Source organism: Erythrolamprus reginae, chromosome 5 (assembly GCF_031021105.1).
Source record: "Erythrolamprus reginae isolate rEryReg1 chromosome 5, rEryReg1.hap1, whole genome shotgun sequence".
Taxonomy (NCBI): Eukaryota; Metazoa; Chordata; class Lepidosauria; order Squamata; family Dipsadidae; genus Erythrolamprus; species Erythrolamprus reginae.
Genome location: NC_091954.1, coordinates 99,848,160 through 99,875,825, shown reverse-complemented (window position 1 = coordinate 99,875,825; position 27,666 = coordinate 99,848,160). Strand labels below are relative to the sequence as shown.

The following is a 27,666-nucleotide window of genomic DNA, read 5'->3' as shown; positions in this document are numbered from 1 at the left end:
GTGGCATGGTTATTTATACAATTGCCACTGCTGGGTGAATAGTTATTCACCTGAAACTCAGATTCATCCTTTAGCGATCTAAACATGCGGATCCAGGAAAAACTGGATCAACAAAGGAATTGCTTTATTTTAACCTAAGGCTGGGTAAGTACAGTGGCGTCTGCAAATTAAATTAACAGGGAAAGAAAAAACGCAGCTCAGACTGGCCTAAACTAGAACCAGGAACAATTCTAGGAAATAAAAATAAAAAGATGAATGTGAGCCATGACTTGGTAAATAGCAGGCACTTCCTAGATCCCATGAATATGACTGCTGATTGCTGACTTTTGCTTTACCTTTTGGTCTTCGTGAAAGAAATTTTACGTTTTAAAAACCTGCAGTAGCTCCACGAGAAGCAGAATAATAATAATAATAATAATAATAATAATAATAATAATAATAATAATAATAATTTATTAGATTTGTATGCCGCCTCTCTCCGAAGACTCGGGCGGCTCACAACAAACGATAAAACAATATATATAGGCACAAATCTAATATTAAGAAAAAAACTAAAAATCCTATCATAATTAAAAACCAAACAGCACATACATACCAAACATAAATTATAATAAGCCTGGGGGAAAGGTGTCTCAAGTCCCCCATGCCTGGCGGTATAAGTGGGTCTTAAGTAGTTTACGGAAGACAAGGAGGGTGGGAGCAGTTCTAATCTCCGGGGGGAGTTGATTTCAGAGGACCGGGGCCGCCACAGAGAAGGCTCTTCCCCTGGGGCCCGCCAGACGACATTGTTTAGTCGACAGGACCCGGAGAAGGCCAACTCTGTGGGACCTTATCGGCCGCTGGGATTCGTGCGGTAGCAGTCAATAAGCAGTCAATAACGCTCATCATTAACATAAACGCCTGGTTCAATACAATAGGTCCTTTTCAGCAAATTAACCCTCCTATAAGTGATTGCAGATCTGCACCAAAGCCTTGGGGGATTACAGGAATTAAGTCTTTATATCAGCCAGACAAAATTGCCACAACATATCTATTTAAAAAATCTTGTGCATTTCCAATTAAATTGTTATCATGAGAACCCATATCAATATACAGTATCCCTACCTACAAATGCCTCTACTTACGAACTTTTCTAGATAAGAAACAGGTGTACAAGGGTTTTTTTTGCCTCTTCTCAAGAATTATTTTCCACTTACAATCCCGAGCCTCCGAAACTGTAACTGGAAAAGACAGGGAGAAACCCCCGTGGGGCCTCCCTAGGAATCTCCTGGAAGGAAACAGGGCCAGAAAAGGCAGAGAGAAGCCTCTGTGGGGGCTCTCTAGGAATCTCCTGGAAGGAAACAGGGCCGGAAAAGGTGGGGAGATGATTAAAAAGTGTCATTTCAGAATAAACACTTGAATCTCCACACTTTTTTTTAAGTGTCTAAGGAAAACAGATTTTGCAAACAAAATAAGGGCTTTTATTTAAAGCAGAGAAATAAAGCAACTTCCAAATTGTTAGACTACTAAAATAACAACAAAATAATAATAATAATAATAATAATAATAATAATAATAATAATAATAATAATAATAATATTTGTATGCCGCCCTTCTCCAAAGACCTGGGGCGGCTCACAGAATACAAAAAACAGCACGACAACAAATCTAATTAATTATAATACATCACACAGTCCTAGACCCTTGGCAAGTGTTCAACTTGTAATATTGTCATACAAAATCTAGCATATCAATCTCGTTTGCTGTGTACTACTGTTTTTTGTGAATAAAATAATAATAATTGTCATCATTGACATCGAAGGGCAACAGTGTTTATCATGGAATTTTTAAAATTCTTGAAACCAATAAAAGGGAAACAACCCCTTTAATGATAGAATCATGGGGCCATTAGTAACACTTAAAGTCTCTCTCATATTATATGGTGAAATAATTGATAGGATACCATATAAAGTATGGATTTCCCACTTTTCACCTTGAATTCATACAATCTTTACCCACTGGAGAGTAAGAGCCTGCCTCCAAAATCCACTTAAGTGGAGGACTGAAAGATTTCTTAGAACCATATGTTTTCTCTGCAAATGTACACGGTGACCCCGGAGCCATCCAAATCCCAGAACACAGCTCTGTGGCTCACTCACACTTTTTTTTTGAGGGGGGAGGAAATCAGAAGTAAAAAATCAAAAGGCTCTTTGAGGATTACTGAAAAGGAATTCCACATGTGCCGGTGTGTCTATGCACACACACAGGCTATTCCTTTCAGAGGAGCAATCTCGCCCAAATCAAATGAATAGTATTGGAACATGCTTTTAAAAGATTAAACCCCAAAGATGAAACTGGAAAGGCTTTTGAGCTTTTATTGGGCATAAGACAATTTATGTGCTCCACCCTTGGTGCAATTTTTTTTATTTTTTAGAGCAGCTTCCTTGGACAGATTTTAACCTCGTAGAAATCACTTCATTATAAGCTATAGATCTTTCTGAAGTTTTATTGTTTAAGCACATATGTACCTACAGACCAGGGGTGGGTTCTGGCTTACCTCGCTGCTAGTTTGTTTTAGTTTAGTTTAGTTTAGTTTAGTTTTATTGGATTTATATGCCGCCCCTCTCCGAAAACTCGGGGCGGCTAACAACAATCATGAAAATATACAATAAAATCCAATACTAAAAGCAAATTAAAACCCCTTAATATATAAAAACCAAACATACATACAAACATGCCATGTGTTCTGTCTGGGTGCCCCCAGACTTCAACACCAACTGAAAAAAGCAGCCAGACACGCTGGTAAAAGCAAAGGCACGTTATAGTTGGAAAAACAAACACAGAGAAAAACCTGTTCTTCCCAACAGACAGGCTATGAGGCTTCACAGCAGAGTCATGACGGCCAGACAATACAGCAGACTTCTTGCTGGCACACACACCACTGTAGAGAATAAGACCCACGTCTTTCCCCCCAAGGTTTCAGCCTTCAGGGCCACAAGCCAGAGTCAGAAACGCCAAAGATCACAGCCAGGTCCCAGGACTCCCAAAGATAATACTCCACAATACAGGAAGGGTGGGTCTGCCTTTTCAGCCTTTCTGGGGAGAACCACACCCAAACCCAGCTGTTGCCTATTTAGGGCTGGAAATACCTGGCTAATTGTCCCCTTCGTTGTGCTGCTCTTCTCTGCCTGAGATCGATGATGGCTTGTGCATTTTCATCCAAGGACTCCAGGCTGCTTGCTGGGGAGAGCTCCACCCCGCGGGACTCAGGCTGTTCTCCCTCTCCCTCGGCCTGATATTCCTCCTCCCCGTCTGCCTAGGCCTCCTCCTCCTCCTCCTGTTCCTCATCCTCCCCCTCTGAACATGGAGCCGGCAGAGGTTCAGCCGTTCCCTGAGGAGCCTCAGACGGAATCACAACACCATGTATACAGTTGTAACGGCCTAGGGGGAGAAAATAGTCTTAATGTCTTAATGTTTTCTCATGCGCCATGCGGGCCTGTGGGCAGTGCTAAAAATCCAGCTTATGTGCATGTACAAAGGCAAAAAACAAGCTGGCCAAGAAAGCTGGTGTGGTGGCGTGTCCAGCTGACCATCGCTGCCATTTCGGAAAGCAAGGGGAAATTTCCCCTACTGGTTCTATAGAACTGATCCAAACCAACAGAAACCCACCTCTGCTGCAGACCATATGCTTTCTTCAGTAGAATAAACCAAATGCACACTAGTTGCTTGCTTTTATGCATGTTTTATATACTGCTCAAAAAAAAATAAAGGGAACATTCAAATAACACATCCTAGATCTGAATGAATGAAACATACTCATTGAATTCTTCGTTCTGTACAAAGTTGAAGGTGCACAACAGCATGTGAAATTGACTGTCAATTTCACATGCTGTTTGTTTGTTTGTTTTTTAGAGTAAACTTTATTGATTTTTCTTAAAATAGACATACACACAGACACACATTTAACATATAGTTGGGGTTGCAAATACCCCTCTTATCCTAGAAGTCAAATTTCCATACAGAAAAAAGAATACACTATTAGTACCTTAAATCAACATGTTAATTTAAATGAAAAGAAGAAATTTTGTTTAACTTTATATAAAAAAACCCTTCATGTATAAACAAGATAAAAACTCAAAATTTTAAACATAACAATACTTCTATAATTCTCACCTAATATTAACTTTTACTTCTTCTTCTTATCTATCCATATATACACTTTATTCCAAATTACATAAAATTCTGATTCTTCTTGGTTATTTAACCGTCTTGTCATCATATCAATTTCAGCGCAATCTAATATTTTCCTAATAACCTCTTCCTCTTTGGGAATACCTTCCCCTTTCCAATTTTGCGCATATACTATCCTGGCCGCTGTCGTTATATGAATAACTAGATGTAAAATATCTTTCTTATATTTCTGTTTAGTTATACCCAATAGGTAAAATTCCGGAGTTTTCTCTATCTCTTGCATTACTATTTCTTTTATTATTTTTTCTATCATTTTCCAATATGTCTTAACTTTACTACAACTCCACCATTGGTGATAATATGAACCTATTTCTTTCTTACACTTCCAACACAGCGGTGACATATTAGGGAACATTTTTGCAATTCTACTTGGTGGGAGATGTCACCTATAAAACATCTTAATTAATTTCACATGCTGTTTGATTTCACAGAAGTTTGATTTACTTGAAGTTACATTGTGTTGTTTAAGTGTTCCCTTTATTTATTTATTTTTAGCAGTGTACATATATTGGGGGCACAATCTGAGGTTAGTTGGGGGAAAGATCAGAAGCAACGTGAGAAAATATAATTTTACTGAAAGAGGAGTAGATGCTTGGAACAAACTTCCAGCAGGCTGTGGTTGGTAAATCCAGAGTAACTGAATTTAAACATGCCTGGGATAAACATATATCCATCCTAAGATAAAATACAGGAAATAGTATAAGGACAGACTGGATGGACCATGAGGTCTTTTTATGCCATCAATCTTTTATGTTTCTATTTGCAACAACTCTCTCAGGACACACAATTTGATGTGAATGTTCACAGATGATGAAGAATTCTCAGGGAGTTTATAATGATAACGTAGAGACCACAGGCTTCCATGCCAAATTAGTTCCCAATCAATGCTTGTCATCATTCCTTCAAAGGTTAAGCAATCATTGGTTTCCTTCTCCAATTCCACTGAGCACATCCAAAGAGCTGGACACTGAAAGGCTCTTTCAGTAGTATCAGGTTCTGCGATTCATGCTGGACTTCTGCAAAACCACCCTAAAATCCTAACTGCGAAGGCTGTTTATAATCCTCCCATGAGGACTTTTCCTGAAGAATTACATTGGTAATTTTATCTTGAATTGAAAACTTTAATTGGATGAGCCCACTTTATATTGAGTGACCAGTTGGAGATCAAATCAATTGAAGTTGAAAGGGTAGAATTTAAGTGAGCAAATGGATAAATCAATAGCATTTGGCTGATAACGGGTAAAAATGTATTGGACAGTCAGACCAAAATGAACTGAAATAATATAGATATCAATAATTAAATTATGCAATATTTTTAACATGTCTACCTACTATTTAAAAATACTCAGCTGAACTATTAAAAGCTAACTATTTTTTAAAAAGAACTTTAGTTCGCCATTAACTATTTAGTTAACTAAATTGAACTATTTTTAAAACAGCCAGGAAAAATGGCAAGTGTAAGAACAAATGAAAAAACCAACAATAAATAGTGACAACAACATTTCAAAGCTAGGTAGTCCTTGTTTAAGCAGCTAAAATTGGAACAGGCAATTCAGGTATTAAGCAAGGTGGTCACTATATGAAAATTGTGCTTATGATCTTACTTCAGTTTTATTTTGCTTTATGATCAATCTTAAATGTGATGACTGGTCCCAAAATTACATTTTTATCATCCCTCTAACAGAGAACAATGACTGTATGAGATAGCTGCTATACGAGAACCAGGGATGGGCTGCTGGGGATCCGCAGGGGTTTGGGAAAACCTCCAGCTAAGATTCTATGCAGTTCAGAGAACCCCCAAATCCTACTCCTGGTTTGCTTCGCCCACTCCAATCTGCCCCTCTCAGGAGTCCCCACGTGGCCCATTTTGGATGCAGATAAGGGCAGGATGCCCATGGAGACTTGAGAAGGCTGGAAATTGGCCATTTCTGGCCTCCAGAGGGCCTCCAGAACCTGGGGAAGCTGTTTTCATCCTCCCAGAGCCAGGAGCAAAGCCACCGGAGTCCGAGGAGGGCAAAAACAGCCCCCCTCCATGGTGCAGGAGGCTAACTAAGCCACACCCACAACGGCTACACCCAGCCAGCAACATTGGTAGAAAACCCCTTGCTAAACTTTTTGAAGTTCACCCCGATGCGAACTTTCTGCATTTTTCAAAATAAAGAACAAACTACAAATACTTACTGTTACACAAACAGTCACACTCACACATGCACGCGCACACACAGAGACACAATATAACATCCTTATACAGTTTTAATACTCTAATTAATTCCAATAATTCTCCATTCATTTTGAAAAAGCCATAATAATTTCCTTAATCATTATGTTATTTGGGGCTAGTCAAACAAGCAAATTGGATGGATGGATGGATGGATGGATGGGTGGGTGGGTGGGTGGGTGGGTGGATGAGTGAATGGATAAATGAATGAATGAATGAACAAACAAACAAACAAACAAACAAACAAACAAACTTTTTGAATTTCAACAATGCTTTTGAAACCCCCTTCCCCAAATATCTGTTTCCTTGAGACTGCAGAAAATGTAGTAAGGATCTTACTTTGCCTTCTATAAAACTGATATTTTAAGACCATCCACGTTCACTGAAGAAATTACAAAGGTTCCAACCATATTGTTCTTACAATTCAAAAATGTTCTCTTGTGGCCCACAAGAAGATGACTTTCCACATTATGATTTTATTTCAATTAATAATCACATTTCAGTTCTATTTTAACACTTTCTGGATTACCGTTCTGTTTTTGAATAGCGTCTCCTACTAGCAATTCCAGAAATGGACAACCTTATCTTTTCCAGCCTTCACATCTTAAAGCTGACTTTAGAAAAAGATTTGCATTTGAATTAAAACAAGCTTGGATTTGTTTCTCAAACTAATACTTATCTGGAAGAATTAGTAAGGACAGAAAAGAGATTATTAGAAATGGCCACAATTTGTAAAATCACAGAGAACTTCTGAACTAATGACTGATAGAGTTTTAAATCCCTCCCATCTTTTCTTTTATATTTTCCAGCCAGAGAAAATAAACTCATGGGTTGATTAAGGTTCTCAGTGGACCTGCCTACCTGTAGAAGCATGGAAGGACTGATCTATAGTATGTATTTGTTATAAGCCACCCACATTCCTTTTCTTGATTCCTCTGTGCGCTTGTGGCAAGCTTAAAGGATTACAGAACTGGCAAAAGTGAACATTTCTGTTCAACACACATAAAATGTCCTTTTGGCTCTTCGCAGGTTCTGTTCCCCACATTTCCACCTTGATGTGAAGAACCAAAGCAACAGGTTATAAATAATCACATTTTACAGAATGTTCCATTCAGAAGTTGGCAGGGCAGACAGAGATTCTTGCCTGAATGCTCTTCTGGGAAAAGAGAGAATAGAGTTAAGTCTCATTTAGGAAAAACTATGTAAAAGGGACATGGTGGTTTAGTGGCTAAGACATTGAGCTTGGCGATCAGAAAGGTTGGCAGTTCGGCGGTTCGAATCCCTAGCACCATGTAGCGAGGTGAGCTCCTGTGACTTGTCTCAGCTTCTGTCAACCTAGCAGTTTGAAAGCACGTTAAAAATGCAAGTAAAAAAGTATCGACCACCTTTGGTAGGAGGGTAAAAGCTTTCCTATTCTAAAAGACAAATTAAATGTTATATATGAATATACAGTGGTAACTCTACTTACGAATTTAATTAATTCCATGGCCAGGTTCTTAAGTAGAAAAGTTTGTAAGAAGAAGCAATTTTTCCCATAGGAATCAACGTAAAAGCAAATAATGTGTGCAATTGGGGAAACCACAGGGAGAGTGGAGGCCCTGTTTCTTCCAAGGAGATTCCTAGAGAGGCCCCATGGAGGCTTCTCCCCACCTTTTCCGGCCCTCTTGCCTCCCAGGAGATTCCTAGAGAGGCCCCACAGAGGCTTCTCCCTGCCTTTTCCAGCCCTGTTTACTCCCAGGAGATTCCTAGAGAGACCCCACGGAGGCTTCTCCCTGCCTTTTCCGGTCCTGTTGCCTCCCAGGAGATTCCTAGAGAGGCCCCACGGAGGCTTCTCCCTGCCTTTTCCAGCCCTGTTTCCTCCCAGGAGATTCCTAGAGAGGCCCCACGGAAGCTTCTCCCTGCCTTTTCCGGCCCTGTTGCCTCCCAGGAGATTCCTAGAGAGACCCCACGTAGGCTTCTCCCTGCCTTTTCCGGCCCTGTTGCCTCCCAGGAGATTCCTAGAGAGGCCCCACGGAGGCTTCTCCCCGTCTTTTCCGGCCCTGTTTCCTCCCAGGAGAAATGGTTCTTGAAAAGAGGCAAAAAAATCTTGAAGTTCATAAGTAGAGGCGTTTGTAGGTAGAGGTATGTTTGTAGGTAGAGGTATGTTTCATCAGCCTGATTATCCTTTTTTAAAAATAGAAGAACCTGTTTTAAGAATGATGGGGAATTTCTGGCTGTAACCCTATTTTCTGCCATTTTTCCTTATCTAAGTAACCACTCCAAAAATGGTACTTGCCTAAAATGACTATCTAAATACAGTATGTTATATAAATTGCATATAGAGAAGTTTACACAGAGGCTAGTACTTAAATATGCAATCCTTGCACCAATAGGTTGACTTTGTTTAATCCCAACAGAGCAGTATCAAATAAATATTCTGAAACAGCAATCCAATTGCTATATCAGAGCACTCTGTCATTTGGGTAATCTGATAAACTCAAAGGCTGCCGGCAATAGACCAGCAAGAGAGAAATGAAGAAGGAATAATGTTCACAGCTGCTTCTTTTAAAAGAAAAAATAATTTAAATATATCTTTCCCATTGCTCACAATTACAGATTAAGTCAAGTTCTGTCCAGAATATCCTCGTGGAAATGAAACTGGCTGTCCTCCAAGGAATATAGATGCTAGTTGGAATTAATTCCTTTTAAACATATTTATGGTCAACAGATATTAATCATCCTAAGAACATAAAGGAAATGAAAACCAGAGACCATCACAGAAGGGAAACCACACACAAACATAATTTGGGAGCAAATATAAATAAATACCTTTGTATGGGGAGATGTAAAATGTTAAATAACCATATACAATGTTCTGTCCAAAAATATATTTGCATTGAAGTAATCTATTTGAAATTGGTTTGATGATGGCATACAGTGAAAGGATGCCTCAAACAGAGAAGGCGACCCAGTGTGAAATAAACAACTTTAACTATGGATTCTTTAAGAAACTTTGCTCCTGTAGTAATTTTTCAACCTCTGCTATTTCCCATACTTTTAAAAAAAGGTGTGGAACGCTTTTTTAGTGTTTTGCTATAGTAAATATGGCACTTAACAACAAAAGGTAAATTATTTTTTCTGATAACACCATTTTATGTCTTGTACAAAAGGGACAATAAAACTACACTGTTCTGTCCGGCTCTCTGGTAGACTCCTCCCAAAAATTCACAGGTACAAATTTCAGACACACACACGTTTGAAAATTCAAAACAATGTTCTTTATAATGAAAATTCACTTAAACTAAGCCCTCTTTTGGTATAGCAAAGAGCACTGGTCTCCAAACAAACTGGTAATTTGTACAAGTCCCTTATCAGTTCTGTAATACTTAGCTTGCAGCTGTGAGGCAATTCACAGTCCTTCTTCTTTCGCAAAGTGAAACACACTTTGCTCTGGTTTAATTTCAAAGCGGGGAAAAATCAGCACACAAAAGGTCAAAGTCAGTAAAGCAGTCATGAAACACAAGGATCAGATAATTCTCCACAATGGCCAAACCCATAGCAGCCTCACTAATTACCACAGCCCCACCCAACCACAGGTGGCCTCATTTTCTTTGATAATAATCTCTCAGTTGTTGTTGCCTATGCATCGCTCTCCGCATGCAAGGCTGTATCATTAACTCTTGTTCTGAATCCAAGGAGAGCTATGTAATTGATCTTCTTCTGAGCTGTCTGCCACACTCTCCTCCTCCCTGTCACTCATGTCTTCTTGGTCAGAGGAGCCTTCATCAGCAGATTCCACAGAGGGCAAAACAGGCCTGCAGCATGTGGATGTCGCCCCCACATCCACAGTCCTTGGGGCAGGAGCTGGGCCAGAGCTAACCACAACATACACAAGCATTTTTTTAAAAAAAATTAAAGATCTCAGATGAGATCTGTGATTTCTTCAACAAACCTACAGTAACTAATTAAATGAGCTTTGCCACCAGAAATGACACAATGTACCAATTTCATTACAACTTTCCAACAATGCAACTTTAAGATTAATACTAGCTACGTTTTATTTTTATCTTTCTTTTTTAAAAAAACATGCTTAAAAATTTTAAAAGTAATTTTATGTCATAAACACCTCCAAGGTGATTCAAATTCAAATTCAAGTATTCTTTACATCTTTTTAAAGATCCGCAAAAGACAAACTTTTCTTCTATTTTTCTTGGAAAATGTTTCACTTCTCATCTAAGAAACTTCTTCAGTTCTAACTACTATTTTAGAACCGAAGAAGCTTATTGGATAAGAAGAGAAATATTTTCAAAGTCTAGGTGGATTTTGGGGGATAAAAGTACCTTTGCAACAATCATGACCTGGATGATTGAAAATTTCCATAGATATCCTTTTAAAGACTTTCAAGGAAATCTGCACTTGACATAGGAATTTTATATACTGAGTAATAGATTTGTTTTAAAACAATATAAACATGTTCTTTAAATATTGGTAAAATGCTTAGCTGATAAGTTATTATGAGTTTAAGAAAAAAATGATTTCTCCCTCTCTTCAGGGAGAAATTTGACCTCTCCTATTGCTCCTGGAACAATGTTCCCAATGCACCCTAAATGTGCAACATTAGATTGACCATCTTAAACTCCTTGAATATGTTCTCGAAGAAAACCTTGGAGTTCTTATTTTGATGTATCCAATGTTTAATTGCTTGTTTACTTACTTATCAGTACAGTAATAGGTTGCAAATCCCATCGCTACTGGTTCGCATGCACACTTGTGTACCCATGCAACACTTCTGTGTATGCGCATAAGCTTTTGCACACGTTCATAAGCATCCGGTGTAGGTGGGAGGAGTCTCCCACCATCACTGCTACTGATTCATAGAACTGGGCCATACAGGTAGCAACCCACCGCTATTACTTATATCCCACCTTTAATTGATTTGTTTGCTGCCTATAATTCAAAGTCAACCTTGAGCCTGGTGAGATTTGAACTGCCAGATTGCAAGCAGGCAGCAGAAGTAGCCTGCAGTACTGCACTCTAACCACTGTGCCACTGTGGCTCCTGTAACTTCAAATGGTCACTAAATGAACCTGTTGTAAGTTGAGAACTATCAGTATTAGAGCAGCAATTTTTTTCACCTGATAAGTAAAGACTTTCTACTAACTTTCTACTTTATAATATATCTATAGAGATAGATAGATAGATAGATAGATAGATAGATAGATAGATAGATAGATAGATAGATATCTCACATATTTTTGCTGAATATTTAAAATTAAGGGAGACTAGGATAGCGCTATTTCGGCCTTGTTCTGGCCTCATCAGCTAGCCATACCCTTACTGGGATTTGACCCTGGGGCCTCTGCCTTGTAAGGCAGAGAATTAACCACTAGGCCACCAGACCTGATCCCTTCAGCTCTGTACCAGGGAGGGGCTATATGTTTTTTCTGTTGGATCACCCTGGTATATTGAAGGAACGTCACAGCTCCTTTTTGCCTCTAGGCTCAACCCAGGGCCATTTCCAGGCAGTTAATTTATTCATAGCCAACAAACTATGTTCTGTATGTATCACATATAGAACATAGTTTGTTGGCTGTGAATAAATATATGTATATTAGATGCTGTGAATGCAGGTCCTAAGCTCCACTGTTCAAGACTTTATTTTGCAAGGCGTATGAGAGAGTTAGCTGGCTTCCCAAGAATTGAGAGGAGTTATATAAAAGCCAGTCACTAGTGGGTGACATTCCTTTCTTTAAAATACTGGCAGCGCCAGGGGAAGATTGCTGTCCTTTAGGTAGAGACTCCTCCCATTACTTTCCTGGAGATCTGTCTCCACTTCATCCTCTTAACTTTTACTGGAATAGCACAGAGGACATATTGCTGGAACCCTCTTCAATAACCTTGGCCTCACCCCTTTTAAGCCGTGAGTTTGAAGTTGCTTTTTGTTGAGATACTTTTTTTTTTCAAAACTGTCTTTTCAGCGTTATCATTTTTTTAAAATAAAAAAAAAAGGAGCTTGCTTAACTTTTATGTATGTACTTGGCAATGAGTTACTATAAAGCAAATAAAGTGATGTCTCAGCTGCCTGGAAGCGGTGATACAGCAGATAATGTTCACACCCTCATCTTTGTATTCCGTTCCTTCAAGGATATCAGTAAGTAAATAGTACCGAGACGCTAATATGTTTAATAAAGAAACAATTTCTCAGTCCCCACAGTTGTAACTGTGGGAAAGGTAATGCATTCCTCTAAAGTTGTTCAGGTGTTCTTTCTGATGCTATTGACTTAATCTTCAACTGCATGACCACCAGAGTCAGGAGCATTTGGGAAAAGATACAGCCTGCGTCCATCACGATGACTTAAGATCGTTGGCGGTTGGTTTTATTTTCTTTTTGAATCATCCAGACAGAGGCTTCACAAAAGAGGCATTCAGGGATCATTTAAAATCTCTGTGAAATCCTTTCGAAATGAGTTGGAGTGAGTCTCGGTGTTGTAAGGTGCTCACTTGTTTCGAAGGGAGGAGATGTTCTTTTGGGTCTTATTTTAAGGGACTCTCTACAGGAAAGTGCCGATGAAGGTACAATGGCTTTGCTTGTTCTGCTCCGTATGTATCTTGGTAGGTCAGGAAGCATTTGGCAGCGTTCCACCTTCGTTTGTGCGGGGCGAAAGAGGCTTCAGCTGTATTCCTTGTGCAGCCCTCTAGATCAGTGTTTCCCAACCTTGGCAACTTGAAGATATCTGGACTTCAACTCCCAGAATTCCCCAGCCAGCATTCGCTGGCTGGGGAATTCTGGCCGTTGAAGTCCAAATATCTTCAAGTTTCAAGTTTCAAGTTTTATTGGATTTATATGCCGCCCCTCTCCGAAAACTCGGGGCGGCTAACAACAATCATGAACAATATACAATAAAATCGAATACTAAAAGCAAATTAAGACCCCTTAATATATAAAAACCAAACATACCTACAAACATACCATGTATACAGTTGTAACGGCCTAGGGGGAGAAGAAGTCTTAATTCCCCCATGCCTGGCGACAGAGGTGGGTTTTAAGTAGCTTACGAAAGGCAAGGAGGGTGGGGGCAATTCTAATCTCTGGGGGGAGTTGGTTCCAGAGGGCCGGGGCCACCACAGAGAAGGCTCTTCCCCTGGGTCCCGCCAAGTGGCATTGTTTAGTTGACGGGACCCGGAGAAGACCCACTCTGTGGGACCTAACTGGCCGCTGGGATTCGTGCGGCAGAAGGCGGTCCCTGAGATAATCTGGTCCGGTACCATGAAGGGCTTTATAGGTCATAACCAACACTTTGAATTGTGACCGGAAACTGATCGGCAACCAATGCAGACTGCAGAGTGTTGGTGTAACATGGGCATATTTAGGAAAGCCCATGATTGCTCTCGCAGCTGCATTCTGCACGATCTGAAGTTTCCGAACACTTTTCAAAGGTAGGCCCATGTAGAGAGCGTTACAGTAGTCGAGCCTCGAGGTGATCAAGTTGCCACGGTTGGGAAACACTGCTCTAGATGCCCATGTGTGCCTCATGCATCCTGTTTTCACTCAGTGGCTAGAACGGCGAAAGCTTAATCCATCTTGCAAAAGCTTACATTTGCAGCTTCCTCTTCTGATACAATGACGTGACCAAAAAGAATCAGATTATGATTCTCCTGGCAGTCTTAAAATATTTTATAGATCTGCATACACTTGCATTTGGGTGCAATCCATTAAAAGTGTTCTTTTTCTTGGAAACGACCACTGGCATCAGCTCATGGACTATTTGGCATAGATAACAGAGATAACCATCGCCGTAATGAATGGATAGATAGAAGATAGATAGATAGAATTCTTTATTGGCCAAGTGTGATTGGACACACAAGGAATTTGTCTTGGTGCCTATGCTCTCAGTGTACATAAAAGAAAAAGACACATTTGTCAAGAATCACGTGGTACAACACTTAATGATTGTCATAGGGGTCAAATAAGCAATTAAGAAACAATCAATATTAATAAAAATCTTTGGATACAAGCCACAAGTTACTGTAATACAGTCCTAAGTGGGAGGAAAAGGATGATAGGAATGGTGAGAAAAAACTAGTAGAAATAGAAGTGCAGATTTAGTAAAAAGTTGACAATGTTGAGGGAATTATTTGTTTAGTAGACTGATGGTGTTCGGGAAAAAACTGTTCTTGTGTCTGGTTGTCTTGGTGTGCAGTGTTTTGTAGTGATGTTTTGTGGGTAGGAGTTGAAACTATTTGTGTCCAGGATGTGATGGGTCAATAAATATTTTCATCACCCTCTTTTTGACTTGTGCAGTACAGTGTTCCCTCGATTTTCGCGAGTTCAAACTTCACGAAAAGTCTATACCACGGTTTTTCAAAAATATTAATAGAAATATATTTTGCAGGTTTTTTCCTTATACCACGGTTTTTCCTGCCCGATGACGTCATATGTCATCGCCAAACTTTCATCTGCCTTTAATAAATATTTCTTTTAATCAACTTTAATAAATAAACATGGTGAGTAATGATCTAAATGGTTGCTAAGGGAATGGGAAATTGCACTTTAGGGATTTAAAGTGTTAAGGGAAGGCTTGTGATACTGTTCATAGCCAAAAATAGTGTATTTACTTCCGCATCTCTACTTCGCGGAAATTCGATTTTCACGGGCAGTCTCGGAACGCATCCCCCACGAAAATCGAGGGAACACTGTATACAGGTCTTCAACAGAAGGCAGGTTGGCAGCAATTGTTTTTTCTGCAGTTCTGATTATCCTCTGAAGTCTGTGTCGGTCTCGTTGGGTTGCAGAACCAAACCAGACAGTTATAACTCAGTGGATAACTCACAGACTGTAATAGGGGCTCTGAAGGTCTGTTGGGAAGTCCATCCTGTTGCCGGTGCCATAATTAGCTAGCTAGCAGGCCTTCTCAGACCTGTGAGAGCGTTAGCAGTTACTTTGGCAACTCCTTGCGATAAGACTCTGTGATGGATCATGGAGTCCATTCAGAAAGACTGCCAGAGCACCTGCAAACATACTCCAGGCTTAAGCTGACCTTTTATCAGGCCCATGTTAATTTCATGGTGATTTGCAGGGGAAACTTTTGTCTGGAAGTTTTGTGTTTTGTTTTGATTGGGCTTCCAGCTTGATGTCTAGGATGCAGAGAACGGACAAGAGGCAAGAAAAATTTCTAAAAATATTCAGCTTAACTGTTTTGCACCATTGAGCAAAGAATTAATTAAAAACCTTGACAGAAAAATAGCTCTTTGTCACCTAGCCGGGAAATCTAAGAACAATTCATAACTAGGGTTTCAAAATGAAGGCCACATATATACATACTTATTATACTATTTAATAATAATAATAATAATAATAATAATAATAATAATAATAACAACAACAACAGCAGCAGCAGCAACAACAACAATACTACAACAACAGAGCTGGAAGGGCCCTTGGGGGTCTTCTAATTCAACCCCCTGTCTGGGCAGGAAACGCTACACCACTTCAGACAAATGTTTATCCAACATCTTCATAAAAACTTCCAGTGTTGGAGATTGTGCAGTATCCCTCCCCTGAATTGGTGTGGGAATGGAGACTTTGCAGTATCCTTTCCCGGGAATGGGGAGGGAATGGAGATTGTGCAGTATCCTTCCCCTGGAGTGTGGAGGCAATGGAGATTTTGCAGTATCCTTCCCCTGGAGCGGGGTGGGAATGGAGATTTTGCAGTATCCTTCCCCTGGAGTGGGGAGGGAATGGAGATTGTGCAGTATCCTTCCCCTGGAGTGGGAGGGAATGGAGACTTTGCAGTATCCTTCCCCTGGAGTGGGAGGGAATGGAGACTTTGCAGTATCCTTCCCCTGGAGTGTGGAGACAATGGAGATTTTGCAGTATCCTTCCCCTGGAGCGGGGTGGGAATGGAGATTTTGCAGTATCCTTTCCCTGGAGTGGACTGGGAATGGAGATTTTGCAGTATCCTTCCCCTGGAGTGGAGTGGGAATGGAGACTTTGCTGTATCCTTCCCCTGGAGTGGAGTGGGAATTGATATTTTGCAGTATCGTTCCCCTGGAGTGGAGTGGGAATTGATATTTTGCAGTATCCTTCCCCTGGAGTGGAGTGGGAATTGAGATTTTGCAGTATCCTTCCCCTGGAGTGGGGAGGGAATGGACATTTCGCAGTATCCTTCCACTGGAGTGGACTGGGAATGGAGATTTTGCAGTATCCTTCCCCTGGAGTGGGGAGGGAATGGAGATTTTGCAGTATCCTTCCACTGAAGTGGGGAGGGACGGAGATTTTGCAGTATCCTTCCCCTGGAGTGGGAATGGACATTTCGCAGTATCCTTCCCTTGCCACACCCATCAAACCATGCCCACCAAGCCACACGACACCCCCCAAGCCACGCCCATAGAACCAGCAGTAAGAAAAAAATTCACTACTGAAAGAATAAGGGGAGCATAGATGAAGTCTGCAATTGTATGTTTATATCTTTGTAAGTACGAAAGTGTTTTTGATGGGGAGGGAGAGAATTATGAAGGAAAGTGTGTTGTTCCACCACTGAATGCCTCGGGGAAACAGTGGGCCCTTGTTTTCCAGAGAGCCCTCTGCAAAAAGATTATTTTAATTTTAAAGAAAAATAAAAGGAAGCTGTCAAAGCTATCATCTTTATTTTCAGGAATGCCCTTAGCTTAAAACAGTCTACTGTCAGGAGAACTGGGGCCAAGAGTTTTCCAACCACGGAACATAAGTGTGATTCGCTACTTCCTTCAGTTAACCCTGTTATTGATTTTCATTAAACTAACAAAGTACAGAGCATAAACTGCCCAATATCTTAACGCAGATTTTTTTATTTTATTTTCCTGAATCTTTTAAAATCAGTTTGCATAGACTAGACCAGTGTTTTTCAACCAGTGTGCCGCGGCACACTAATGTGCCGTGAGACATGGTCAGGTGTGCCGCGAAGCTCAGAGAGGGAAAGCAAGAGAGAGAAAGAGAGAGAAAGAGAACAAGAGAGAGAGAGAAAGCAAGAGAGAGAGAAAGAGAACAAGAGAAAGAAAGCAAGAGAGAGAGAGAGAGAGAAAGAAAGAGAAAGAAAGCGAGAGAGAGAGAGAAAGAGAGGGAGGGAAGGAGAGAGAGAGAGAAAGACATAGAGGGAGGTAGGGAGGGAGAGAAAGAGAGCAAAAAAAGAGAGGAAGGAAGGAAGAGAAAGAAAGAAAGAGGGATGGAGAGAGAAAGAAGGAAGGGAGAGAAAGAGGGAGGGAGAGAGAAATAGAGCGAAAGGGAGGAAGAGAGAGAGAAATTTTTTTGTCCAAACTTTTTTTAGCCCCCACCCTCCCCCCGCTCAATGTGCCCCAGGGTTTCGTAAATGTAAAAAATGTGCCGCGGCTCAAAAAAGGTTGAAAATCACTGGACTAGACAACACAAATTGATTTTATAAGGTGGCATATAATAAGCATGTAAGGACGTATCTCCAATCAGTGTAGCATCTGAAAGAACCTTTCTCCGTTCATTGAAAAAAACATCATGAACATTTTATTCATAGCTTTCATGCCGTGCAATTTGTTTAATGTTCTTTTCCCTTTGGCAAATCTTATAGAATTGTTTTCCTTTTTAAGCAGCCAGGATGATGCAAGGAACCTGTTATATTCCTCTGTATTTCCCCCTCTATATATTTACTTATTGATTCTGTTCTCTGAATAGTTGTGGAGAGAACAGAAGTTTGTAAATTGCACAACACCAAATCGTGTGGACCCACTTCATGGCATCAAGCCCAGATGCTGTCAAATGTTTTTCCTCTTTCTGGCTGATTCTTGACAATTATTATGGATTACAGAAGTGTTAACATTTCTGTATTTAAACATTTTTGGTTGTTGTTCCTGTTAAGTATCCCGTGTACTCTATTTTACAACAAGTAGTCTGTTTTAAACAAAACAAAACAAAGGCAAAAATGTATGGTATTTCTGATAGCGACTGATAGTGTGGCCTAAGAACCATTTTTCATTCTTTGTTCATAACATACAATATTTTCCGATTTTTTTTTTAATGCTGTGAAAAGAATTAAAAACAAAATTACACTTCATTACAAATAATGGTGCATAAAATTAAGCTTAAGGGGAAACAGAAATATACTAAAGTTTGGGTTTTCCTTCACAGTTCTTTCCTGCGATTTATTTACGATGTGTATCCTCCTACTTTTTTTCTCTAAAGTACAAACATAGTGATTAATTTTCTTAATTTTAGCATTTCCTTTTGAAGATGTTGTTTTGTCCTATCCATAACTTTGGTACCTATTTATAAGATCTCCTGCTCGAATAGGGAGTTGGACTATAAAACCTCATAGGCCCTTTCCAGTTCGATTCTGATTCTATTTCCATCCTGGCATCTGTTATTTTTTTCAATGCTCCTGATACCATTTCATACTTATTTCAAACAGCTGCTATTCAGGGATCTGCCCAGCACAATGTCTGAAGATTTTCTTTCTATCACAGAGAGCTTCCCTGCTTCACTAAGCGAGTTAACAAAATAGTAAGTCAATATAAGTTAGATTGCCTTTGTCCAATATCAGAATGCAATTAGAACACAATGTCCACAAATACTGGATTTATTTTATGTGGTCCATGTGGGGTTTTCTTCTTCTTCTTCACAAAAGTCTCATTACATTACAAAACTGCAAAACACTATTTTTAAAAATCTCACAGTTGTCCTGTAATATTTAGTTTAAGGGGAAATAGGATATCTAGATCAGAATAAGTTGCCATAGTTTGTATGTGTTTCTGAATTAAAAGGCAGGGAGTTTGCTTGGGGCTCCAGGATTTTCAGTGGTCCCTGGGAAAACACTTTTTCACTGTATAAACTAAAAGTCTCTAATGTATTAATGGCATCACTGGACATTATGTCAGGCATTAAATCCTCTTCTTCCAATTTCATTAGGTCCTTTCTACTTCATGTAGTTAACTGAATAGCAAACAAGTGCTGCCATTAATGATAGTTAATCAGTTTAAGCCTAGGAAATGTGTTTTAGAAATCAGGGTTGGGTTTTAATTTATCTTTTAATTTATCATATATCAAATAACAGCGCAATGTAATTTGTCCATTTGTGTCTGTGTTTTGCCGGAAATTTAAAACTCCTGGAATGGTTGTATTAGGGCATTATAGGCATTATATAATGTCATCCATAAAGTGAAAAATAAAAATACAACCAAATCCAACAAATAATAAAGTGAATATTTACATACTGTATGCACCTTAATTGGGGACTAATTCATAAGCATGTGCGCCATTGGGAGCAGTTTAACTCCTCTTTTAGAGAACAACTATGTTCTTTTCTGAAATGCTTCATCCATCACCAGCATTTTGCAATTTAAACGAAACAAGCCATCTCAAATAGGTTTCTAAGAGAATTTGATGTTGCATTACAATTTGTTACAATGTATTGCAATTTGTTAGCTTGTTCCTTCATTCAGAAATTCTTCAATGAGCTTATAAATTATTTGGGTTTTGCATGTGTTTGCCAAGTTTTTCCTTCATTAATTCTACAATCCAAAAGCCATAAATTATGCATGTTAAAAACATTTGTATTTCACAGAAACAAAGTTTAGAAGCTGCTTGTATTAACTGATTTAAGCTAACTGTATAAGTTTTTCTCCCTGGTAATTACCGGTACATACCCCAAATGCTTATTGTCACTCAATTTTTAAAAAAAAACTTACTATACATGATGACTTAGTGATGACATCTTGCAAGCATGGATTTCACAGTGTTGACATTAGATCTGGAGTAGGAACAGATTAGATCCTTATAGACAGAAGTAGAGCCACCTGTGAATCAGTTTGGAACAACCTTTTAAAAAAAAAAACAAGAAGAAGGGGCCATTTGCTGCTACTAAATGATATAGGAAAATTCCCACATGGTGCCCAATCTCTTGCTGTCTTTCAAATATAAATCATCCTGCATAGGTCTGTTATTATAAAACAATATCATTTATAGAAAAAGGAAGTTAATTATTGATTTTTTAAAAATCAAATGAAACATGTGAAATATAAAGGAGGGAAGCTATAAAAAGTAGGTAAAATCAGAACAAAAAAAGTAAATATAGTTTAATTTACATTAAATTGCATTGAAGTTGAATACATCAATTATTATTCATTAATTTATTACCCATATATTTCCTAATTTCTCTTTTTTACACATTCAGCTTCACAGTCTGTTAGCCACTTTTAAAGGGGCTTCAGAGCTTCAGATTATACACCATTGTAGCCTAATAGAGCATTTATACAAATATTATCTACACAGGATATTTTTGAAGAATAAAAATTCCAATTAGAGACAACTGGGCAGCTAGTTGAGATCATACTATGAGAGTCATGAAAACTTGTTTTTTAAGTTGTTTCCTATGCTTAGTTCAAAAATGTCAGTTTTAATTCTTAAAGTTTAAATCTAAATAACTTAGTCTCTGCGTAACAAAGAAACCACCTGTCCCATTATTTTCAAGGAAGTTGTGTTTTCTTTTATTTCTTGGACAAAGCTTAGTTTGTCTAGGTTTTATTTAGTTAGTTATTTAGGAATAACATGTAGCTTGACATTTAATCCTATATTCACATCAAGTTATGAGACTGGGATCATCTCAACCAGGGCCTTTATGTTTGAGACAAGATAAACCATCCTGTAAGTACTGACTTCTGTTCTACCTGTGGAGACTTATTTGCATACGAAGTGGTACAAAATAAAGGCTTTATATCCTTGGGCAGCTGCCAAGGCCTACGTCTCATCAGAAGCTCTTTGTTATGATTGCTTTCTTATTTGTTCTAGCCAAATTGTTATTACTCTTTCTAAGCAATTGTGCAGATGGAAGAAGGGAGCAGTACCTGGGACTCAGAGACAAATGCAACAGTAATATAGAGATTGGGGTCTTAGGTGATCTTTCTAAGAAGCTTGCAGAAGGCTTGTGAAAAACTTGCCATCACCAAGTGCTTAACACAAAATGACCAAGTTCATTATTTGAACTTGAGCTAATGAACTTGAGCTAATGCATTTTACCATGAAGGCTATTCTGTCACTTGGAAGATAATTTGCTATGAGTTTTATACTCAAAGAGTATGTATATTTCTATGGATGAAAATATTTAGTTTAATCTATTTTTTTCAAGGCAGGGAAAGCTTCCTGAAAAAATAAAATCATTAAACTGCAGTGGTGCTGTTTTTTTAATTTCTAATGTCTTTTGACTATTCTTATAACATGAATGTTATATTTTTGACAGGTTAAAAAAGATTATAAAGTTACAAAATCAGTAGTGACTATCTGTTTATCTATCTATCTATCTATCTATCTATCTATCTATCTATCTATCTACCTACCTACCTACCTACCTACCTACCTACCTACCTACCCACCATCTATCATGTATGTATGTATGCATGTACCTACCTATCTACCTACCTACCTACCTCATACCAATAGACATTGATTAGATAGAGCACCTCGATTAAACCTAAAACTGTGTGTGTGTGTGTGTGTGTGTGTGTGTGTGTGTGTGTAAATTCCTGTTTTGCAGTCAGAATTAACTTGTTTCACTTGAAAAATAATCTAAATCCAATATTTTGAGAAAACATTTGAGATAGCTTTCAGTATTTTCAATCAGCTCTCCAAATTTAGGTGATGAAACTATATGATATTGAGTTTCAGCAACAATCTAAGTTGACAGGTGCCATAGCAATTTTGATAAAATGCCTTTTTTTAAACCAGTAATAATGGATTAGAAAATTGACCCGTTTTACAGTCATTACCAAGAACAAAGGCCAACTTTGTAATAAACAAGTACTATTGAGATCATCTATCTATGTATTATCTCTATTCTCATTTATCGTTTGGGTGCAACCTTATAATTATGATCACATGCAGAAACGCTTTAAAGACTATGTTATGTTTATCATGACACACTTGAAACTCTGCAGATCTGGGAAACCGAGAAACTGGTCTGTATCTTTAATATTTTTTTTCATGATAAGAAAGCAGCATACGCCGTTCTTGTTAAACCCAAGTTTTTAGAATTCCTTTTTAACCTAATCAGGGATTTTTGAATACTTAACAGTGTAATGTTTTTGGGGAATTGCTTTTGTACCATGTATTCTGAAAAATATTGTTTTTGGCTACCGTCCTGATTAAACCAGACATTTTAATGTGTATTATGATAGGTCATTTGATGAATAGTCACTGTACTCTGTGATCCACTGAAACCTGGCCATTTGGGTCGAGCGTTTGTGGCTAAATGTCATAAGTTCCCATCTTTTCTTGATTAATGCTTCCTTTTGTGATCTGAAAGGGAAATGTCTGGAGGTTTCTTCCCTTGCATTTGCAGCCACTTAAGATGAAGAGGGGAGACCTGTTGCTCATTTCACACAACCCTTTTTAATAATATAGTAGTGAACTTTTAGGAAAAAGTATAGCATGTGGACAGGACGGTCTTTAAAAAAAAATGGGTTTATTTATTATTTATTTATTTATTTATTTATTTTGTCCAATGCACAAAACATATTTAAGAGGATAGACATGAGTTATTATATATAAAGAAAGGATATAAAAGTCCAATACACAATGAGGGTTTTAGTGGGTATATATCAATATACACATAGTAAAATACATGATGAAGATTATAGAGGAGACACTCATAGTAAAATATATCTAATAGAAAAGAAGATATAGGAATAGAATATAGAAAAGAAGATATAGGAATAGAATATATCAATGAAAGAATAGAAGAAGAGATATAAGAATAGAGGAAAGGTATATAGGAGATATAGGAGAGCAATAGGACAGGGGACGGAAGGCACTCTAGTGCACTTGTACTCACCCCTTACTGACCTCTTAGGAATCTGGATAGGTCAACCGTAGATAATCTAAGGGTAAAGTGTTGGGGGTTTGGGGATGACACTATGGAGTCCGGTAATGAGTTCCACGCTTCGACAACTCGGTTACTGAAGTCATATTTTTTACTGTCAAGTTTGGAGCGGTTAATATTAAGTTTAAATCTGTTGTGTGCTCTTGTGTTGTTGTGGTTGAAGCTGAAGTAGTCGCCGACAGGCAGGACGTTGCAGCATATGATCTTGTGGGCAATACTTAGATCTTGTTTAAGGCGTCTTAGTTCTAAACTTTCTAGGGCCAGGATTGAAAGTCTAGTCTCGTAGGGTATTCTATTTCGAGTGGAAGAGTGAAGGGCTCTTCTGGTGAAGTATCTTTGGACATTTTCAAGGGTGTTAATGTCTGAGATGCGATATGGGTTCCAAACAGATGAGCTGTATTCGAGGATGGTTTTTGTTTTTTGTTTCTTGCTTCCTGGCATAAACCTGTTACATGTACTGTTAGTTTTTCATACAATTTAAAATAAAGATGTTGCTAATGCAAACATTAAAGCTCGTGAAATTTGAACCCAGAATTTTCATCTCCAGTGGTCCACAAGATTAATTCCCCACACATGCTTCAGTATTTGCTTAATGATTTGCGGTTGAACAGATGAACTACTTCCATTTGAGAAGATTGTTATCTGAGGTGACGGGAATTTTTAGCTTGTGATGTGTGTTCTGAAATAGAGGTTTGATGCCTGCAAGTTAGAACTATAGAAGACTGACGTCAGAAAAAGACCTCATGGTCCATCTAGTCTGCCCTTATAATATTTTCTGTATTTTATCTTAGGATGGATATATGTTTATCCCAGGCATGTTTAAATTCAGTTACTGTGGATTTATCTACCACGTCTGCTGGAAGTTTGTTCCAAGGATCTACTACTCTTTCAGTAAAATAATATTTTCTCATGTTGCTTTTGATCTTTCCCCCAACTAACTCCAGATTGTGTCCCCTTGTTCTTGTGTTCACTTTCCTATTAAAAACACTTCCCTCCTGGACCTTATTTAACCCTTTAATATATTTAAATGTTTCGATCATGTCTCCCCTTTTCCTTCTGTCCTCCAGACTATACAGATTGAGTTCATTAAGTCTTTCCTGATACGTTTTATGCTTAAGACCTTCCACCATTCTTGTAGCCCGTCTTTGGACCCGTTCAATTTTGTCAATATCTTTTTGTAGGTGAGGTCTCCAGAACTGAACAGAGTATTCCAAATGTGGTCTCACCAGCATTCTATATAGCGGGATCATAATCTCCCTCTTCCTGCTTGTTATACCTCTAGTTCATACTGTGGAGCCTCCTGAAGATACATTTATTTATTTATTTATTGGATTTGTATGCCGCCCCTCTCCGGAGACTTGGGGCGGCTAACAGCAACAATAAAACAGTGTACAATAGTAATCCAATATTAAAACGATTAAAAGCCCATTAATATAAAAACCAAACATACATACATACATACCATGGATAGAATTGTAAAGGCCTAGGGGGAAAGAGAATCTCAATTTCCCCATGCCTGATGGCAGAGATGGGTTTAAGTAGCTTACGAAAGGTAAGGAGGGTGGGGGCAATTCTAATCTCTGGGGGGAGTTGGTTCCAGAGGGCCGGGGCCGCCACAGAGAAGGCTCTTCCCCTGGGTCCCGCCAAGCGACATTTTTTAGTTGACGGGACCCGGAGAAGATCCACTCTGTGGGACCTAACTGGTCACTGGGATTCGTGCAGCAGAAGGCGGTCCCTGAGATAATCTGGTCCGGTGCTACATGATCTTGTTCAGGTGCTAAAGAGAAGCTAGCATGGGCTTGGTCAATGTTTTACTAATGGATCATTCAAGGAAAGCTAATCAAGAGATTAATACAGAAGACAGCCCTTGTTTTCTCTCTTCCTTCCACTTAATTGTTATTGCAGTTGCAATCAACAAGTGATAAATGTGCATCAATACAAAGCGGTTAATTATTTACTGCTTTATCAAGACTTTTAAGTACACAAGATAAAGGTGAGCCCTTACTTCTATAGATAGGAAGCAGAGAAAAAAGAAACCTGCTCCCTGTTAAACTATGCCGTTGTGCCACAGCTGCACGATTTTTGGTGACAGGAGGCCCCATGTAATTTTGGGGAAAGGATAGAGGATGAGTGAATGGGATTGTATCGTGCATGGCGAGAATGTCAGTATCCTTGGGGGAGGGGAATTTTTGAGAGACAAATAAGTAATTGTGATGATATCATCTTCAAGAGGTCATAAAACAAAGAAATGAATGGTCCTTAGGGGGATTTAAGAATGCCCACTAGCATATGTTGCTTGGCCATATTAGATCTTTCTCCCCTGTTTTTTCTCTCCTATTTACAAAATGCAATTGTACTATAAGCTATCAAAAAAGAAGAAGAAATTGCTCATTATTTTATCAGGAAATAAGCAAAATCAATCCCAGCTATTTTTCTGATATATGGATAACTTCTCTCCTATGGGAGAAAAATAGACAAGGAATGGTATTTACTAAAACAAACAAACAAACATGAAAGCCAATAAACTATTTTTCTATTTTTTTTTGTTTTTATATCACCCTTCATTACTTTGGTAAGATCTGTAACTGTTTTTGTAAATAAATAAAATGAAAGAGACAGTAGGAGAAAACATTATTTTTATCATCATCATCATTATCATCATCAACTTTATCTATAGCAGTGATGGCGAACCTTTTTTTCCTCATGTGCCGAAAGCACATTTGCATGTGCTATTGTGCATGTGTGAGTGCCCACACCCATAATTCAATGCCTGGGGATGGCGAAAATGGCTTCCCCCACCCCACCGGAGGCCCTCTGAAGGCCTGAAACAGCCCATTTCCCAAATTCTGGTGGGCCTGGTAGGCCTGTTTTTCACCCTCCCCAGGCTCCAGAGGCAAAAATGCCCTCCCCCATCTCCCTGGAGACTTTCCAGAAGCCAAAAATGCCCTCCCAGATCCTCCGGGTAAGCACATTGGAGCACTTAGGGTTACGGCTTGCGTGCCAGCAGATATGGCTCCACGTGCCACCTGTGGCACCCATGCCATAGGTTCGCCATCACTCAGTAATGGGCAGCCAAAATTTTTACTGCCACACTGTGGGTGTGGCTTATTTTGTGGGTGTGGCTTGATGGTCATATGACTGGGTAGGAGTGGCTCGTTTGAACGATCATGATCGTTCAAGTGAACTATTAAGTCCTCGACTTACAACCTCACCAGTGTTGCTTTCTGGGGTGACAATTTGGTTCGTGTATCCCACGCTCTCCTTCCTGGGTTGCCCCCTGCCTCAGGCTGGGTAGCTAGGCGAATGGGTGCTGATCAGCTGTTGAGAAAAGAGGGGGGAGGAAATGGGCCCCCTGCAACTCCTGCCAGTGCTGGTCTCCCTGTTGCTTTCCGAGGAGGAGGAAGAGGACAGGAGGGGGGGGGGGGGCGGATAGTCAGCTGGAGCTGGGCACACAGCTTCATTTCCGCCAATGGAACTGTGTTCCACCCCGTCCTGCCTGCTCCCCACCCCTGCCATTACTGATCTATAGTGTAGTTTTAACCTATAGATTATCTCAGGGACCGCCTTCTGCTGCACGAATCCCAGCGACCAATTAGGTCCCACAGAGTTGACCTTCTCCGGGTCCCGTCGACTAAACAATGTCGTTTGGCGGGCCCCAGGGGAAGAGCCTTCTCTGTGGCGGCCCCGGCCCTCTGGAACCAACTCCCTCCGGAGATTAAAATTGCCCCCACCCTCCTCACCTTTCGTAAGCTCCTTAAAACCCACCTCTGCCGTCAGGCATGGGGGAACTGAGATACTCTTTCCCCCTAGGCCTTTACAATTTATGCATGGTATGTTTGTTTGTAGGTCTGATTGGTTTTAAAATAAGGGTTTTTTAATTGTTGTAGTATTGGATTTACATGCTGTTTTTATTATTGTTGTTAGCCGCCCCGAGTCTACAGAGAGGGGTGGCATACAAATCCAATAAATACATAAATAAAAATAAATATCCTAAAAGTATTAGTTGTTCGCAGGATAAGTGTTTATGCCTCCTGTCTCTTTATTTCAAATAAACAATTTTCCATTAAGAAATCAGATTTTTTTTTAAAAAAAAAAGGAAACAAGAATATACAGAGTTATTCAAAAAGAATGAACTGATTTTCATGACGCATTGCTTCAGTTCTCAAGCATCATCATGTAATGAATCAGGACCATTTGAAAGAGGAGTTATCTAATTCGTGAATGGATGCCACAGGGGCGATGTAGTCACATAGTTCTTCGGGCAATGTTCAGTTGTTTGTTGACACTCGGAATGGCAAGTCCTTAAGAAAAGGCGGTTCTGCATTCTTGAGTTTATTTATTTATTTATTGTATTTATATGCCTCT

General features: G+C 39.2%; 1 protein-coding gene and 1 long non-coding RNA gene across 9 annotated transcripts in view; both read left to right on the top strand.

The window, feature by feature from the left end:
* Positions 1–27,666, top strand: part of MECOM (MDS1 and EVI1 complex locus) — a 732,881-nt gene that overhangs the window by 417,011 nt on the left and 288,204 nt on the right. The gene's annotated exons all lie outside the window — the stretch shown is intronic.
* LOC139168525 (uncharacterized) lies at positions 57–9,137 on the top strand. Its single transcript, XR_011559307.1, has 3 exons — positions 57–144; positions 7,258–7,338; positions 9,044–9,137. It is a non-coding gene; the product is annotated as an uncharacterized lncRNA (long non-coding RNA).